This window comes from Scleropages formosus, chromosome 13 (assembly GCF_900964775.1).
Source record: "Scleropages formosus chromosome 13, fSclFor1.1, whole genome shotgun sequence".
NCBI lineage: Eukaryota > Metazoa > Chordata > Actinopteri > Osteoglossiformes > Osteoglossidae > Scleropages > Scleropages formosus.
The window spans coordinates 8,365,858-8,381,003 of record NC_041818.1 but is presented as its reverse complement, the minus strand read 5'-3'; the positions used below and the strand labels follow the sequence as shown (position 1 = coordinate 8,381,003).

The 15,146-nt window shown below is 36.9% G+C and overlaps 1 protein-coding gene across 1 annotated transcript in view; it reads right to left on the bottom strand.

The window, feature by feature from the left end:
• pcdh11 (protocadherin 11) overlaps window positions 1-15,146 on the bottom strand; it is a 185,773-nt gene that overhangs the window by 112,035 nt on the left and 58,592 nt on the right. The window lies entirely within an intron of this gene.

Sequence of the window (15,146 nt, the reverse complement as noted above, 5' to 3'; positions counted from 1 at the left end):
AGGGGACACACCCAAGACGGGACGCCAAACCCGCTGTGCCACCATGCCCCCCTCCCATTCATTCATTCGTTGGTTTGTTGGTTCGTTCGTGTGCTTGTTTGTGTGTTTGTTTGTTTGTTTAAACAAACAACAGATAAGTGTGTACAGAAATCACATAAAACTCTGCATGGGGCACTGTTCTCTTCAGCTCCACTGGCGACCACCTTGGTTAATTTTTGTCTTCAGACAGATAGGAATGTGGTGTAGAACTTTCCTTGTGTCCCTGCTCTCTTTGACTGTGCTGTATGCACTAATATTTGATATATGACATTCTCTGCCACAGTTAAAGTGAGTATTAGAGGACAATAAGTTCTCCATGACCCAGTTCTGCCTTGCATGTATGACCCAAGGTTTTGTTCAGAATATCAGCTGAAATAATTTTTATCTGTAGCCATAAATTAAAAGAAACATAATGAATGAAACACTGCAGATTTTTGCTCCCCTGCCCATGGTGTGCCCTGCCTTATACCTATGCTTCTGGGATAGGGATATGAGATATGGGACCACCACAGCCCTACATTACACAAGAGGAAACTGCGTCCTTGAATTAACCGACAAAGGAATGAATTGACAAAAAATTAATAAAATAAATATTTCAAAAACGTTATGACATTAATATACATAAATACAAAGTAAGAATGTTTTAATCCTGGTTGTGTACTGGGTTGTTATGACTAGATTATTAGGATCTTTTTAGAAAACTAATTGAATGGCAAGTTTAGTAAAAATTGCAGTTTATAGTGTTTAGCAACTTTAAATAGCTAATCATTTAACTGGATCACTCACTTACTCATTCACTATCAGTCATGGTGGACCAAATATTAACCTTGACTGAATATCAAATCGTGCAAAATATCATGGTCGAGACATAATGTTGCAGACCAGATTAAATCTAAGCCTATTAGTGATAAGTGGTATTAATAATTGCTGAACAGATACATGCAAAAACAGATATGGAGAAACCAAATAACAGGGGGTTGAGTGTGCAACTCTTTTAGAGCTCAATTGCCCTGTATTATTAAAATGAAAAGGAAGTGGCTATAACTGTGCTGAAAATTGTCTTTCATTAGCAGTAAGTGGCATATGTTACATACTGACAAGTAATTTCTTTTTGTCAAATGCACACTATGATTTCTACTAAGGAAATTTTATATAAATCCCAAGTTCATCACAGACATTTAATAATAAAAAATAGCAATGTTAGAAGAATGGAATACACAGTAGCCCATGTTCACTTTACCAGTTTCAAATGTAAACACATCTGAAAATGCTTACCCCTCCGTAATTCTTTCATAGCAGTAGCACAAAAATTCTTCTTGAAATATGTGTGAAATTAGTGCAAATGGCGTTGACAAACAGGCAGAGCTGTGTAATTGAGAACCAATTTATCTGCCCTTTCGAGCAGGGATCAGACAGAGCTTCAGTTTTTGCACAATTCCCACTCCAGATGCCTTGGTTTAATAGTTCATTTTTGATGTAAGGAAATGTGACATGGAATTCAGATGATGGGGAGCAGATCTTAGAATGCACACACACATTTGTAAGTGTATATATGTATATAACTGTACATACAAGTTAGAGTTCTAAATATATATATATATACACTTCTGCTACTTTGCCATCTTGGTTTGTAAATTTATCTGTATAATGTAGTGCCAACTATTATGGAATAATTTTGGAATAACATTCAATATTATCTTGTGAACTTCTATCAAGTTTGTATAATTCCTATATTAATTCACAATTAATCAACGTACTGAAAACTTTGAGATAAATCTCTTACTGCAAAAATTATTTTTGTAGCATTCTTTTTCAAAGCTTAAGTCCAAGAAAAAATGTAGGTAACGTATAAAGAACAAATGAAAACTAAAAAGGTAGTATTACAGTACTGACAGAAAAAATTGTGTTGTCTTTTTTTACTAAACTTAAGACCAAAAGCAAGTCCGCTTCCCGATGTATCTTATAATCACTGAAACTTTACAATTAACATAAATAACATTAATTTAAAGGTTACTTACTGGTGAAATCTGGACTGTTGTGACATGGTAAAGCTATTTTTGGTAATTCACATCACATTTATTAATTGAGCTGATGTTTTTCTCCAAAGCAACTTATAATGTTAAGGTTATAGTTATTTATCAAGGTAGGTAATTTTTAACCAGAATAATTTACAGTAAACATGTGGCTGAAGGGTACTACAGCTAAAGGTAGGGAGTGAACCTATAACCTTTAGATACAGAAGCAGCAGTGCTAACCAGTATCCTACCAGCTGCCTCATTTGGAAGACGTATTAACAAAGAGGCAAACTATCTCAGTGAAGAATATATGCCTACAGTATACTGTATGTGGCACTCTTTCCATCACCGGGAGTTTTAAAATCAGTTTAGGATTGAATGACAACAATACAACAATAACTCATTGCAATTAGGATGAAATCTGTTTACTCTATATCTTAAGAAATGGCATTAAAATAGGCATGGGTTACATGACATGCACACATTTCTGTGCGATATTTTAGGCACATATGAAAACATCAGAGCTAACATGTTACTTTTTCTTGGTACAATATCTATATTTTTGGATTCGCTTGCACCCTGCTGAATGCTTTATTTTAGAGCCAGCATGATAGAGGTAATAGCTGTGAGCTGCACAGATCCAGTCAGCACTGGGGACCTGTCCAAGTGTCACATAAACTCACTCAACTCTCAGACAAAAGGGGCTTCTGCCTGGTACCAAAAACTAAGTCTCCCAAGAGCAAAACAGGCTTTGCAAAGCTTACCAAAGCTTAGCCATAGCTCTGCAACATTGTTCTTTAGGTGTTATAATTAGTACCAAACCATTATGTTTTTCTTTGTTCTGTTTTATTCCGAGTCATGGTGCAGCAGGTTTGCCCAGAGTCTGTGCTGTGGTGGATCTGGGGTTCAAGGCCTGCTTGGGGTGCCTTGTAGCAAACTGGCAGCCGTTGCACCCCATGTTGCTGGGTTAGGCTCCAGTTTGCCATCCCCCTGTTTAGGACAAGCGGTTGTAGATGTTATGTGTGTATTTATAATTATTATTATTTTGAAATTAGCTGTTGATTTACAGAAGTACAAAACTAAACATCCGTTCAATGTCACAAGCTCCGGGTACTAAGATTAACATACATCAGAAAACAGGATCTGCTGTTATTTTGAATTATATTATACTTGTTTTGAATGCTTGAGGTGATTTCATTTTTTTTTTTTCTTGGTGTCATGAGGCAGCATCCTTCCAATGGGATAGAGGATAAACTGCAAAATAAGAACCCAATAGACCTATGGTTTAGATTCAGGCTCCTCTCAGGCAATGGTTACTATGGCAACCCAGGAAGCCAAGCAAGCCTGACACAAATGTACAGCAGTCTGCAGTAAATGGCCAGGGTTAGAATTAGGATTGGGTTGGCTGCTCTCAGCTGAGTGCTTGGAGGCACCAATCTACCCAGAGCCTTTCAGTGAAACTGATCTAATCTATTTTAGGGTTTCATTACATGTACATGCAGCATGCTATTATCTGTGGATGTAACATCCATCAATGCTCTGAAAGGGCTGTGTTTAAATGAACAAGATTCATAGTAAGCTTACCTAATTTCACTCATTATCACAAGATGAGAGCAGGCCACCAATCACTAAATAAAGATGGGAAGGCTTTTCTTTCTTTCTTTCTTTCTTTCTTTCTTTCTTTCTTTCTTTCTTTCTACATAAGAAGGCAAAACTCGAACAAAAATCGAAGATAACGAAAGACAAAAATTCACTCAGTAGTACAACAAAATGTTTAGCCTTTCATTTCATTACTACGTTAATTTTAGCTGTTATCCTGTTATCCATACCTAATCAAATAAGTGATTATGATGAATCACATGGATCTTGCAACCTGCAGCACTGGCACCATAAAATTCATTTTAACAACTTTGGACCAATTCTTAAAAAATGCAGTAGATCCAATGACCTCCCTGAAAATATTGAAAAGGCCAATTTATTCAATACTAACAATCATCTATAAAAAGGAGTGCTACCATCCTCTGCGTGTCATCTGAGAGCACTTCACATTTGTCTGGTCCAGCTTGTCAAGGTCCTTCTCTCTCAATCTTTCCACCTTGTTTTCTAGAAGCAACCTTTCAGCATTCACTCCCTAGCTTTATAATGATATGTTCCAATACAACCAGAAAGCTATCTAACAATTCACCGACTGAAGAACAGGGCGCTGTTTTCAAAAGGACCCACTTTTCTCAAACATGTGGTGGTTATTAATAATCCTCTTTATGCCTCCGTTACATTGTTACTGAGTATTTTTTCTTGCTAACAGGGGTCAAAATCCCATGTCCTTGTCTTCCTGAGGGCAGCATATTTATGTGAAAGATTAGTAATTTTGTGAAAATATAAAATATATATTACATATATTACATATAAATAATATAATTAATAAATAAATAAAGACAGATACACAGATATGTATAAGAAATTATAAGATAGATAGATAGATAGATAGATAGATAGATAGATAGATAGATAGATGCGATACAATTTGTTATCCAGCATGCAATGGCAGTATTTATTTTGTTATGTATTCTGCCCTGAGGGCTGGATGAAAAGCAGCCATATTTTGCCCTGTCACTTTGAGCAACCATTCTGGATATAGTTTGCCTTCTGCCTCAGTTTCAGCCTTCTGTTCATAGCACACTATACACAATGCCACTTTATAAAATTCTGCATTGCGGCCATATGAAAGAATGGATACCTAAAACGAGTTTAAAATATTAATGTTTTGAATATATAAAAGAATACCGTAAATGTATAACTGAAATTCACAGCAGTGCAACCAACAGCTTAATGATGTATACCAAATCCCTTGAAAACAATCTGAGTACAAAATGACAAAAAAATTAACAGAATTATGTGGAATATAACAGAATTTAAGTGGCAGATTTTTTTCAGTAAATCTGAATTTAAGGTTCTAATTTATACTAATTATCAAATGAAATGCAAAGGATTCGATTAGGAAAAAAAAACTAATTTAGAATTGAAATTTGCAACTAATTATGCAAATTGTCATCTGTTCACTAAATTATATACCAGCCAGTGACTTGTTGTACACCGTGCAATTGGTACCTCCTTTTCTGGGTGATAGAGCAGAAAGCAAAAAAAAAAAAAAAAAAGAAAAATCTTTTAGAATGATTGATTTGCATTTTTATATGCAGTCTTTGTCATATATTTAGGATTTAATAAGGCCAGACTGATGTATTCAAATGTGAAATGAACAGACATCCGCTCATAATTACCGGCCTCATTCCCGCCTATCACCCTGTTCACATGGCGAGGATCCTGACTCATTTAGTTCTGGGCAGGGTGATATAGCCGCAGTCAGCTTGATATGAGAACCACATCTTTATATGTTATGTTCAGGTGCACAGTGTACTGCAACTCTTTTATCACCTACCATCATTATTAGATTTGTGATCAGGGTGAATTTGTAGTCATCCATCTATGCTGCACTCTAGAATGAAAGAAATTAAGTAATTTGTTCTGGCTCCCATGTACACTTACCCATGAAGTTCTGAGATCAAGTGGTTAATGCACTAAACACAGAGGGTTCCACTTCTATTAAGAAAAGGGGAGGAGAAAGTGTAGTGGCTTTTAAACAAAATGTGTCCATTTCAGGAAGGAAATTGCATTGCAATTTTCTGTGGCAGAAAAACATATAAAATATTTTAGATTAGCATTGCATGTATCGGTTATTTTGTACAGGTTAGCAAGCTGGCTGTGAAAGACGGCTTCATGTTGTCTCAGTTTTCACTGCATCCCTTGTGACTGTGAGATCCAATCACTGAAAAATCCTGTAATCCAAAAGCTCTACTCAGATTGCTGATTAGAGGGACCAGAGTCTGGCTGTCTCACTTAATGGAGGCAGATTTTATGTCATACAAATAAATCTACCAGTCGACACCAAGAAGAGTTTCCAAAGAGATTCATTCTTTTCTCATGTTTTTTTTTTTTTTTTGCTCATGCAACGTTAAGATTTATAAACTGCAGTAATGATTTCTGATTGGCAGAGAGTGAGAGTAGACTTTCTGAGGTATGGTGCTGACGATCAGTTTAATTTGCTTCAATTTTAAAAAATCATACAGGCCCTGAAGCGATCCAGTGGCCTGTCCGCCGTTGTCAGCACAATACAGTTAAAAAACAGGCATTAGTTTCAACGTCTGAACTTAACACGAAAATTCAACATTGTTTGCTATTATTATCCATCATCAAGAACTGCTTGTCCCGATAAACCAAAACTTAATCCAGCAACACTGGGCTCATGGCCTAAGGGAAGGGGACACAACCAGAAGAGAATGCCAGTCCATTGCAAGGCACCCCAAGCAGGACTTCAACCCCAGACTCTCAACACAGCAGGCACCAGCTGAACCTATCACACCACCATACCCCCTTTGTTGCTGTCATCATCATCATCTGAACCACTTGTCCCATACAGGGTTGCGGGGAGCCGGAGCCTAACCTGGCAACACAGGGCGTAAGGCTGGAGAGGGAAGAGACACACCCAGGACGGGACACCAGTCCGTCACAAGGTACCCCAAGCAGGACTTGAACCCCAGACCCACAAGAGAGCAGAACCCGGTCAGACCCACTGCGCCACCGCACCTCCCTGTTCTTCTTCTTCTTCTTCTTCATCATCATCATCATCATCATCTTCCAGTCATGCATACATTTTTAGTACAAAACGTCACATTATGCAGGTTTCATGGCATCTTTCCCTGCTTTCCTCTTGAGTATGATCATTTTTGGGTATGCAAGCGAAGTAATAAAACCTTGATTCGCTTGAAAATTTTTCCTGTACAAATGTATTACATTATTTGTACAGCATATTTCAGAATACAATGGATTTATTTGATAAAATTCATGTTTTGATAATAATTCTGTACCATTTAGATTATAAAACAAGCTGGCTCTCAGGCTGATTATAGAAATCAATGTAGAGTGGTAAAAAAATACCAGAATAATAGATTGCATTGATTGGTTCTCAAATGCCCGAAAAAATCTTTTTTGTTTTATGTCAGAACAAAGAAGTAAATAACTGAATATTATCAGATCTTAAATCAATGAGTTAAACGTCTTTTGTGTAGCTGTAATAGACAATACATTTTTTATTTCACATCTGTAAAGCAGAACTAACTGTAATTACAAAAATTGTACAAACAATACATCCTGTGGCATTATCTTGTTCCTTTAGGATATTTTTTCTTTAGAGGAGGACAATGAAGGCTTTGTACAAACATCATGTTGTGATTTACTTGCATTGTACCACACTCTACTCAGTGGTAGAGAGAAATCCATAATCCCTGCAAGATAATAACACTGTAATCCTTATTCCCAGATGGGGCAGTTTGTGGACGGCTGTGCCTATCCAGCCCGGATTTTATTTAACATTTAGCAGAGAGGTGAAGTTATAGAGAGGTTTTTTTTTTTTTTTAAAAAAACTGACAAACAGGCTGTGAAACATACCTTACATTTATACATACTACCACACTTAAACAATGTGATAAATTCATTTCTGTTTAATGCAATCTGGAGAAATACATGAAACAAAGTTTGTGCAGACACCAAGTGCACCCTGGACAATCCATCCCAAGGGTGGATCACTGCAACATTAAATAAACATTTCATCAGCATTTTGCCTCATTTCATTTATGGCCCAAATATAACATTTGGCCTTTGCTATTTACTTAAAATTATCTGGTGTTTAAATGTATGTCTCTTTACCATGGAAATGCTAATTGTACTGTCCTTTTAACCATTAAATGAAACCCAGGCCATCCTTATGTAAATCAATATATTAAAAAAAGAAAAAAAAAATTATAACCCCAATAAGCAAATATATTGTGCATGTCAGTGAAATGCAGACTGCTGCAGAATCAAATCACCTTTTAATCACAGTCCTTACACTGAAATTGTCTCATACAATTAAATGGCTCTCATGCTTCACGGATATGTTGCCGCCATGGCCTCCCTGGCTATTTCTCCACATAATCATGGATCCCGGTCGCAAATAAGCCATCAGAAGTGGGGCAGCAATGCTGGGAGGGAGTCCCTAGAATCCATGCGGACTCAAACATGCACAAACACATACCCACATGCAACCATGTATACAGAAAAACATGCACACACCATTTTTAGATCTGAAGTAAGACTAAATGGACCAGTCGGTCTCCCTGTCTTTGTTTCTGTGTATCTATATCACTTGGTTCCACCTCTGGGCCAAAAGACCATCCGCTTTCCACATCCACAGAATATGAGTGTGCCAGTTTCGCACAGAAATGTTACCCCAACTCCCATCAACCCTAGGTAAGTGCAGAACAGAGCATGCCCACTCACGTTCCAGGGGATCTTTGGGGAGGATGGGTGCCAGCAGAGGGATGTGCACAACGGTGTGCTGGAGTGCTCATTAAGGCTCTGTAGGGATAGCACTCCAGGGGTTCCGGAGAGGGGCTGAGGAGCTCATTACCACGGCCTCCAAGCCCACACCAAGATTAGAGACAAGCTTGAAGAAGGCTGCCAGATTAACCTTAATCAGAGACACCTGTCGCCATCCATCCCTCTTCCCCATCCTCATCACTGCACTTAGACTAATATCACCATTACCGTTGCTGTTGCTTTGAATTTTAATCCGCCACAGCAACGCTGGGCTAAAGATGGTCCCACCAGACTGTATTTTATGCACACTAAAATTAATGACACTCATGTTTTTAATTGGACAAGTCCTTTCAATCGATTGCAGTGTTCACACAAGTTGATAGTAGTATGTGACTTGAGTTTTACCAAATATTTTAAAGGTCTGACTCAAAATTTACGACACCAAAGGAAAGTATACATCTAAACTCTAAGACTGAAATGGAGCTACAGTAACCGAAAACATTTTCAAAAAGACCCGAGTTACCAAATAAACTGCCTGTAACTCATTTGGCCAAGAACTAATATTTCAGTTTACTTTTTCTGTTACATAATTTGCAAATAATTTGCAAAGAATAGTGATTTGGCAGGAAGTAAAATATCCCTTTAAGACATCTCATATGTTTTAGTAAATGTTATTTCATGTGTTGATGCAAGTTGCACAATGCTAATATTACAAGCAATTATTCTAAAAATCCCATGCAATCTATGTAATACCACTTAAATGCATTGCAGTATCAGAAACCTCTGGAAAAATTTGCTTCTATTAACCTCAGTAATAATGTGTTATTGCTGAACAAAAAAGGTAAATTCACACAGTATACACAGTCATACTTGCACTACAAGGAGCATAATTATTCTTTTTTATTACAGGAATATACATATTCTGTTCCATTTATATCCACCACATATGTTACATTGTTATATTTTAAGAAGGTGATAACAGTCCCTTCCATCAGCTTTGGTGAGCAAGTTAAATCCAGTAGGGTTTGAACCAACTTGACATTTCTCTCTCTAAGCTTTTTGTGTGTCGCTTGACTCCCCTGCAAGTCAGCTCTATGCTTGCTGTAGTTAGCCAGCTGGCAACACAAATTGTACATATCCATCCAGATGACATACTGTTGTGTGTGTCTCCACTAATCGATGTACAAGAAAAGAGAGGCACATAGTTCCGAGAATTATATTGTTTCATTCATGGTCTGGGATGAAAAGGAAGGAGAAGAAGACAAAATGAATGAACTGGTGATTTGTCACTGAAGAGAAAAGACTTAGGAAGACGATGGTGAGTTGCATTTATCTGCACAAAAAGTTGTGAAGTGGTAACTCAATCATCTTGGCTATACTTTCTGAAAAGGCAATTTTTTAACAGTTTTACGGCAAAGGCCTGCAAAGTCCATGGCCTTGAGGGCTGTGCGCAAAAATGTTCACTATTTTATTTTTCTGTCTGTCTATCGGTAGGTTATATGGTAGCTAGGGACAAAAGTTTGTAACTCCCCTCCAGTTGCTACTCCAGTACTGTTAATTACCCTAAGTTGCTTCTATTAACAAACCACCAAGCTGCATAACAAACTGTCTCAGTTGTTTTGTGTTTGCTTAACTAGGAAATAGTATCTATCAAACTGTTTGTCATCTTTTGTAGCTATTTCAGAAAGTTGGTCAAATAATTGAAATTGTTCAATGTTTGCAACCATTATATATTATAGTTTTAATTTTCTATTTTTACAGCTGGTGTACTGATAAACATTTACAAACAATCCAAGCAATGCTGGATTACTTGATATATCCTATATGACAATATCCGATATGTGAAATTATCACCGGTTCTTGGATTTCACCTCCTACTCTAAATATTTGCAAATATACTTCAGTCATGCTTGGGCCAACATAGCTACTGATGGATTAATGTCAGACAACACCGGGCATCATACACGAGTTTCATTAAACAATTTTGCTTAAGACATCATAAGTTAAAGTTATGTTAGTAAGCGAGTCAAGTCTTTCTTGGTAAATTTTAATAAATGTTACATTTTTTCCCAGCCTCCTTACCAGGATACTGCCTCAATCTATTTAATCATTGCTTTCACCTTAGTTTAGCACTATCCTGACAGTTTCTCTCAATTTTATCACTGGCTTTAAAGACATGTTCTGTTATAGATACAATTTACGCATAACTCCTAAGCAAGAACTCAGGAACATATTTATAGAACTTCTCTTTGATATAACTTATTAATAAAGCTGAGGAAGCAGTTTTGGCCAAAAACTGCCTGGGATATTTTTATCGTAAAACTTATTTTAAGTAGTCACATTTAGACCACGATATATAAACTGTCTATGGATAATGTTTTATCTAGGTCACTATGAATTCATTATGCTCTTCATTTTCTCTCGACCATTTTCTACATTGAAGTGTTTGGCCCCATCCTGATTTAATCTTTTATTGCTAATTTTGGACACTGAATCTCATCAGGTCCTGACGCCAAAATCAAAAACTCGATAAAGGGTATCAGAGAAAAAGCTGCACTTTAAATAAAGAAAAAATAAAAAAAAAATTCAGTAAACAAAGTTGCCCAACACCAACTGGCATTGTGTGAAAAATGGAATTGCCCGCTTCTTCCAGCTAGTTGCTACACTTTTAGCTGGAATGACTGCAACCAAACGCTTCCAATAATTCAATATCAGTCGTTTACATTTCTGTGGAAAAATTTTAGCATGCTCTTCCTTACAGAACTGCTTTCATTCAGAAACAATGGTAGGTTTTAAAGCAAGAACTCCTTAAATCAGGTCCTGCCGACAGCATCGCCTATTGGATTTTGGTCTGGGCTTTGACTAGACATTCTAAAACTTTGTTTGCTTCTTTTCAGCCCTTCTTAAATGGACCTGCTTGTGTGTTTTGGATTATTGTCTTGCTGCATAACTCAACTAAGCTTCAGCTTCCACTCACAGATAGATGACCAGATATACTGATTAAGAATTTTCTGATACAGAGCAGAAATCATGGATCCTTCAGTTATTGCTGGTTTTCAGGCCCTGAGGAAGCAAAGCCTACACCGTCACACTGCCACCACCCCTATTTTTAACTTTCAGGAGATGTTCTTAGTGTGGAATACTTTGTTTGCTTTACGCCATACATAATGGGACCCATGTTACCCAAAAGTTTCCATTTTGACTCATCTGTCCATACAACATTCTCCCAAAGGGCTCTCCAGGTGCTTTTGGGGAAATGTTAGACAAGCATTTATCTTCTTTTTCGTTATTAGTGGTTTCCACCTTGCTACTCTCCCATGAAACCCATTTTTGCTTAATGTCTTTTTGATTGTGGACTCATGAAGAGTGACCTTAGCTAAAGCAGCAGAAGCCTATAGTTATTTGGATAATTTTTAAGATGCTTTGTGGCTTGGAAAGAGAGCAATTTTATCTGTCGGCCATTCCTGGAAGTCTGAGATCTTCTTCCATTTTCTGCCCATGAAGGCCTAGTCTTGTCTGCAGGACTAAACCTCGCTACCACAAACCACATTCTAAGTCTGGGTCTGCTGCCAGACAAAATACTTGATTACCTTCTTTAAACTCTGCTCGTGTCCAATGGACTCTTTGAGTCCTAACAGTTCTGTTATGCCTCAACCTCATTTTTCTTTGCATTCCACAGAATGTCTACAGGTTCCAGAGTCCATGGGCTGAGAACCATTTAAGTCAGGATTCACTCTTATTAAAAGTATACCATTTAGCTCTCGTTCCCATTTTTCCACTGGGCAAAGTGAGAGACAGAGTAAGGAATAAAAACTGCCAGGATATTAAGACACTGTTCCTCAGTATGCGTGTGGATACTTTCTGAACAAGAGGAATTAATCTTTTTAGAATGTTAAACATACCACAGTTCTGAATGTTTACATTACATTTACATTTATTTGTTCAGCAGATCCTTTTCTTCAAAGCGACTTCCAATGAACTCTATTTAGTGTTATCAGCCCATACACTTTATTCACCGTGGTGACTTACACTGCTAGATACACTACTTACACTGGGTCACTCATCCATACATCAGTGGAACACACACTCTCTCTGTCACTCACACACTATGGGGCAACCTGAACAGCATGTCTTACATGAACAGCATGTTTACAAATTAATAAAATATTTAGGTCAATTATTTAGGGTTAAAATAGATTTCCATGTATGACATGTATGAATAAGAGATTTTCATGTATGTTTTGAACTCTGAAAAAATGACTGCACTAACTACAATTCAATTATTAAAACCCAATTCAAGTATTAAAAAAACTTGCTTTCATGTTATAACATTTACATTGTCGCAGTATCTCATGAAGCTCATGATTGCTTTTTTAAATATATACCCTGCTTTATTTAATATAAATTGTACCAAAGGTTATGAAAAACAGTCAATAAAGTATTAATTTAATTTATTTATTTATGTGTTTTTGCATGAAATAAATAACAAAATATTCTTTTCCCATGTGGTTCTGCTGCCTTAAATGCATTTAGGCTTCACAAAATTGGATTTTCATAATTCGTATGAGTCATGAGGACTTACAGTGTAATTTATGAGTAATACACAAATATTAATAAAGTTCTAATGCACTGTGTAATGAACACTATAGCAGTCTCTGATTTCTTTTCCATGTAGATCTCACTAACCACAAACAACATTTTGGTTCCCAGAAAGTCTGTTTTGAAAAGATCCCAAACCTGCTAGACAGACAAATATCAATAATGGCCAAAACTGTTGAAACCACTTTCCAAAGTGCAGTCTGCATTCAGTCCCAGGGGTGTCTCTGTGCTCATTAGCCTTGAAGAAGTGACTTCCACCTTCTAGATTATGATAAATAGGATCAGTTTGTGTAAGTCACTGTTCTCAAGAAGCTTCAGTAATAGTTTACATATAGGGAAGTTATTTATGTACAATAATGACATATAGTTTAACAAAATGGCAATCTGCTTTTCTCTCATTACCATATCCCTAAGATAAGAACACAAATTGTATGCTTGTTTCTCTTGTGCCAGATCCTTTAATAATTTATCTGTATGTTGCCGCTAACCTAATGCTACTTGCACTGAATTTTCGCATTGTCCCTTAATCTAGACATTCCCCCAAGGAAATTGATGGGATTTTGTGCATGGCCCTACTGAGACTGGAATGGTTTGTTGTGGATAAATGTAAATTTTCATTACCACTATGAGTTTTAAATTTTATAGAAGCCCTTTTAAAATATGTAGTTTGTAGTATATAAAAGAAAAGGTTGTGAAATATTGCTGTAGTCTTTAAGAAGTTTGCACTGATAATTATTGGTCAGTTGTTCTCATTCATTTTCATTAATTACTTGTCCAGGGTTGTTGTGGTCTGAGGCCAATCCCAGAATCACTGGGCACAAGACTTGTGGGTGGGGGTTGCATGTCCTAGATGGGATGCCAGTTCATTGCAGGATAGCCACACACATACATGTAATCCCACACTATGGGCAATGTAGCATTGCCAGTTTACTAGAACTGTATGTCTTTGGACTGCAGGAGGAAACCAGCACAGACATGGAGAGAACATGCAAACATGCAAAGATGGCAGCACTACCTGCTGTGCCACCGTGCTACCTGATATGCATTGATGTTAGTGCACATTCCCAAAATAAATGTGAAAGATAGAGTTTGTCAGATATATATACAAATATAATTCTTATAATCTGTGTATTTAGGATCTACATCAGAGCAACTGCAACTGACTTTTGTCATAAATACATTCTTGAAAGCTTACATCTTTACTTTTCAAAGCCTTCATCTAGCCTACATCTTTACTTTTTAAGGCTCACATCTAGGGGTGACATGCAAGCTTACATGTCAAGGTTGTTTTTTTTTCCTAGTGGAGGGGTTCATTTCTCAAAATAGAAATACCATGGTAGTGTTCACATAAGAAAGAAATTCCTTTATCTTTATATGCTTTTAGTAGACATTCTCCTTAAATGTTTTGCATTGCCTAGAGTGACAAGTCAACTGTTATGCCTTCAAATAAAAACTGAATTTAAACATGCTTATTTTGAAATCTTTCTTTGCTGAGAAATGCACAAAAACCCTCATGTTTTATGTGGAAGTTTGATCTGAGGACAATAGGCTGAAGTGCTGTTACTCTGCCCAAATGTGGGCCTAAAAAATCACAGTATATTAATATTCTTCTGTAAGCATCCATTTGCAAATCAATTTCTCTTGTATGGGAAATTGGTGGCAGTGTAAGAATGTCAATGCTAACAATGATGAAATCCAATTTTAACAATTCTATTTGATAATCAAATGTTAAAGGAAAGGGTGTTGCTGGACAAAATTAATTTCTGTTCTTGTGTGAGATGCAGTTAGGTCATTTTTATAAAACAGATGATTCTCAGGCTGACACAATGACTAATAAATGACATAACATACAAATTAAACAACCCCCCCCCCCCCCAAAAAAAAAAAAAGAAATTTGTCTTCATCTTTTCATATCTGTCTTCACCTTCCCACTAACTATGGCTGTATTCATACAGCCCTTATCCATAACTGCTTCACAGTGATTCTGGTGATCCAGAGGATAACCCCAAAGCATAGAGCATGTTGCCGTGGTGCAACATTGACCAGTCCATCACAGCCACACTAAATACCCATAGAGATAAA